Genomic DNA, 5520 nt, shown 5'->3' on the forward strand with positions numbered 1-5520 from the left:
ACAGGGGGAATACAAACTTGGCTGGTTATATTCGTCTCTGTTCTGAAATTGGCCCCTCCTATAATCAGGGTCTAGCAATGGCCGCAGCGTTGCAGGGGACCACCATCCAGGGAATACTTTCACAGAGATTGGGAAATAAAAGGTGTTTTAAATGTGGTAGTCTGTGTCATTTTAAAAGTGATTGGCCTAATAACAGGGGTGCTATAAGCGGGCAATCAGTTTGCTCCTCAGAATTCTGTCCTAAGTGTTGGGGAGAAACCTTTTATCACAAATGAATCTGGTTGCAGGAAAAAAGTTCTCAATTTTGAAATTGTGTTTTCAAAATTACAGATCAAGCTGTTTTTTCCCTGAAGATAATTATTCTCAGGGACAATTTAAAAGCTTTAAATGATTTTAAGAAATTATTCGGTGACATTAACTGGCTTCGGCCAGATTTAAAGTTTACTACAGGAGAATTACGACCTTTGTTTGATATTCTAAAGGGGAATGCTGATCCTACATCCCCTAGATTATTAACTTCAGAAGGACTTTTGGCTTTACAGCTAGTGGAGAAAGCTATTGAAAATCAATTTGCTACCTTTATAGATTATTCTTTACCTTTGCAACTGCTAATTTTTAATACGAATCATTTGCCTACAGGTTTATTATGGCAAAAGGTTCCTCTGATGTGGATTCATTTGAGGGTGTCTTCAAGGTGTAATATCTTGCCATATTTTGAGGCAGTAGCCCAAGTAATTGTGCTTGGAAGAAAGCAGGCGCTAACTTATTTTGGCAAAGAACCAGATGTTATTATTCAGTCTTATAGTGTAGATCAAGATGCTTGGTTAAAACAGCATAGCACAGATTGGTTGCTTGCTCAAATAGGCTTTGAAGAGACGATAGGTAAGCATTATCCTCAAGACAAATTGATAAAGTTTTTAAATATGCATGAGGTTGTATTTCCTAAAATGACATCTTTACAGCTGTTGCATAATTGCTCTTCCTTTGGAAGAGCTGTATATCTTATTAATAATCCACAGGTGGTTATAGAGACCCCTGGGCTTTCTGCTCAGTTATCAGAACTGACAGCGGTGTTGTTTGAATTTTAATCTGTAAATAGTCCTTTTAATCTCTTTACTGACAGTGCTTATGTTGCATTTTCTGTACCACAATTAGAGACCTGCGGCACATTTAATTTTAATCCGCCAGCAAGATCCTTGTTTTCACAATTGCAAAGTATCATTCTTGCTAGGAAAAATCCTTTTACATTGGCCATATAAGAGCTTGCTCTGGTCTTTCTGGACCTTTAGCTGAAGGCAATCAGTGCATTGACAGAGCTCGAATAGGAGAGGCTTTAATTTTAGAACCTATAGAAATGGCTAGACGTGATCTTGATAAATTTCATCTTTCTAGCCATACATTAAGACTCCGTCATAAGATCACAAAGGAGCAAGCAAGAATGATTGTAAAACAATGCCCTAATTGCCTTAATTTAGCACCAGTGCCTCACTTAGGGGTTAATCCACGACGCCTTATACCTAATCAAATTTGGCAAAGGGATGTAACTCACTATGCAGAATTTAGAAAATTATAATTTATACATGTTTGCATTGATACTTGCTCAGGACTGTTTTTTGCCTCTCTACATTTGGGAGAAGCATCTAAAAATGTAATCGATCATTGTTTACATGCCTTTAATACCATGGGATTACCCAAGGTCATTAACACAGACAATGGACCAGCTTATTCTGGTAAGAACTTTATCTCATTTTGTAAAGAATTTGGTATTAAACATAAAACTGGAATTCCTCATAACCCAATGGGTCAAGGAATTGTGGAGCGTGCTCATTGCACCCTTAAAAACAGGCTTTTTAAAACATAGAAGGAGAATCTATACCCCCCCCCCCAGGTAACCCAAAACACAACTTGCTTTTGTTTTGTTCATTTTAAATTTCCTGCAGACTGATTCTAAAGGTCTATCTGCAGCAGACAGGCACTGGTACCCTACCAGTTCTAATTACTATACCATGGTTAAGTGGCAGGACCCTTTAACTAATACACGGAATGGTCCAGACCCTGTATAATTTGGGGGAGAGGGTCAGTTTGTATTTTTTCTCAAAAAGAAGATGGAGCACAGTGGCTGCTAGAGAGGTTGGTAAGACAGGTAAACACCCTAAAGCTGCTGGTAAGTATAATTAATTCACAAAGGCATTCCCTAAGCCACTTCTCACTTACTTGGGAAGAAAGCTTCCTTTGTGTTCTTGCAGTTAATTTGCAAGCCAGGCCTCTTGCCTAAAGCCACAATTTTGCAATAAATTTGAACGCCTTGGGCCTTCTGATACTGACCAAGCAGGTTTTTCCCCTTAATCTCCTTTTGTGTTTCAAGCAGGTATCTCTCAGATACAACACTCAGAAGATCGGCTGCTACAGAAATGGCCGCCAGGATGAGGATGGGTGACTATAAAAGCCAGCCAGCTCATATTCACAGAGCATTTACTTTAACAGTGGATCCTCAGAGATGAGGCTGCATAGTATTCGGAACTTTGCATGTTTGGTTATATAACAAACACGGACATCAGGTTGAGGTGCGAGGCGAGGCACTGCAAGGGAAAAGGAAAAAAAAATCCTGCTTCCGAATTTCCCTGAAAAACATGTCTGGCTGCATAGGGGTTGACATTGAGAGACTGTCCTTAAATTATTAAGGCAGTCTATTTCCCCTCCCCTGAAAAAGATATCGTTTAATGTTTAAGGGGGCCGAGACCTCTGTTTTTACCTCACTGGTTAAAAGCCTATCGTCCATTGGACGAATATATATATTCGATATATATATCCACTGAGTTTTTAAAAATAAATAATTAAGTGGGAATTGTCCCTTCCCCCACAGCATTGAGCTGGACTTCTCAACCCATTCAAGCTGCGACATTCCTGGCTGACAGCCCCTACACTTCCACTGGCGTTACCCAGCCCATTCATGCTGCAACATTCCTGGCTGGCAACCTCCACCCTTCTGCTGGTGTTATCTCCGTCCCTTGTTCTGTTGAGAACAATACAGCCACTTTCACCTTGACAACCAAGGCTGCCTCAGGGCAGTCCCACCTGGAGACTAGCAGAGACCTGCATGACTGGAAAGAGGCAACCCACTGAAGAGAGGAACCAAGGAATTCACAGCCATTCGGGGGCAGGGTTATTTTCTAAAGACTATATATATTGGCTAAATAATAGTAAAGTCAATCTCGATCAACAAAATGTCGTCCTGACACATTTCTCTTTCGTCGCCTTCCCATTTATCCCCAGAATTCTCTTTCAGGTCTCCAGTTCACATGTGGCCGTGGGCAGCTACAGATATATATATGTATCTGTATATAGATGTATATATATATATATCATCCTTTATTGATACTTTGCTGATCATTCTACATAAGATTCATGGCTTCTCCTAATAATACAAAAGGAAAGTTGGAAAGCATGGAGGACGTGATGAGGTGGCTGGAACTTAGAGTGACTTAAATATATTTATAGGGATATTTCTTTTGTTGTAGTCTTTGAGTCATATGTAATTGAGCTTATTTTAATTCACTGAAAGGCACTAGATATAAATTTGTTTCTGAGGAAATGCTCATACTAGGGAAATACTCTACCACTGAATTACACTACAATGCCTATAACCGCATTCATCTTCTGTAATTATTGGACAAGCTGTATTATGTGAAGTTACTGGTTTGGCAATCCTGAAATTCGTCCTTTGGTATGGCTGATAAAATATTTTAAAGACTTTGAATATTTAGCTATGTGGCAGAGAATAGATAAGCTTTAGTCCCCATGGTCTACTAAAGACAGTTTAGTCTGTGAAATACTGATTTTAAAATATTGTATACAGAAGATGGCTCTAGTAGAGGAAAGTAGTTCAAACTATCCATCTGCTAAGATTTACCAAAGCAAATAACCACAATGCAGATGATTCCAAGTAAGTTACACATGGGCAGTGTAAGGCTATTAACAGGTACTAAGAGGCAAAATGTGTTTTGGGACCTAGTACTATATTAATATATTTTCTAATGTCTTTATTAGTAGTACTTTCTGTGTCTCTGTTAATTCACAAAGACCAGGTAATTTACTGTATGGAGCTAATAAAGTATCTACCATATTTTATGGGTGGTAATGTTTTAAAAATCCCTGAGTTGCCATCTTATAAAGCACTTTCCTCTACCACTCATATATTCCAAACATATCCAGTAAGGCGTTCCAGCAGATGTATTTTACTATGTCTTCTCCACCCATTGGAGCTATACTAAAAGTTCCTTTCATCAAGCCTTTTATTATTACAGTTTCTATGTCCTTGAAATTTATGGCAGTTCTAAAACTCTTTTTCCAGAAAGAATTCCACTGAAGAATATCAGGTGGAAGTGATTCTGTTTGCCTGTGCTCTCTCAGTGGGATGGGGGATGAAGACTTTTCTATTGTTATCAGTAGCATATAAGTCAGATCTTGGCCGACAGTGAACAATATTTTATTTTTCTGTTTTCTATAAACCTGGGTAACTATTCCTGAAGAAGCAGATATTGCACATTTTCTAGGAAGGAGGCTCTGATGAAGGAAAGCTTTAAAAATTGCTAAGACATTCCAAAGCACATTCCTTATGACCACGGACACTATATGTGGTGCTTATTAAAATGGGGCTAAAAAGAGAGACTGTGAGAGAGAATGGGAAAGAGAGAGGTGACAGAGAGAGAGGGAGAGAGACAGAAAGACAGAGGCATAGAGAGACTGACAGAAAGAGAGAGAGTGAGACATTGAAAGACAGACAGAGAGAATGAAACTACTTACAATGGAATAGAGAACAGATGAATGGAGCAATATTGTCAAGGATTATAAGGCACGATGACAGATTGGTGTACAGATCAAAGGCTATGCATTATAGTTCAGATTTTCATTGAGGAATTTCAGTGCCCTCATTCCAGAGTCATAATTGCTCATGTATTTAAAAACATAAAATTAACTAAAGTAAAATATAAAAGAAACAAGGCAGACAGAAGGATTTCCAGAAATATCTTCACAATAAGTAGGTTTGGGCAAATTCAGGCAAAACAGATTTGATAACTTCACAGTTTCTAGAGTAATGTCAAATATTTATAGGTCTTGAACACAGAACTATTCCGGTATAATTGTATATTTTTCCCTATGAGTTTAAAAATCTGATTCTTTTGAGTGATCTTGATTTGCACCTTGATCTTTGAAAGTGGTAGAGTTGGAAAGCTTTGGCTATTGCCAAATCTTATCTCTTAATGTGATTCAGATGTGTCTTCAACAGCATCACTATGTACTGAGTCCCTGGATTTGGTTAATGGAAATGGGCTGTGGTTGCTCTTGTCTGGTTATTGGCAGCCATCACCACAATCAGAATGTTCCACTGCCTTTAAGAAGGGCAAATGGAAATGAAGATATTGGAAGCACCATGTTGCAGAAGGGAGCTTACATCAGCTAAGCTTGGGAACATAGGATAATGAGTGGCCACAGCATCCACGGGGGCATGATCTTCATTGC

This window comes from Apodemus sylvaticus (genome assembly GCF_947179515.1).
Source record: "Apodemus sylvaticus chromosome Y unlocalized genomic scaffold, mApoSyl1.1 SUPER_Y_unloc_1, whole genome shotgun sequence".
In the NCBI taxonomy this organism is placed as follows: Eukaryota; Metazoa; Chordata; class Mammalia; order Rodentia; family Muridae; genus Apodemus; species Apodemus sylvaticus.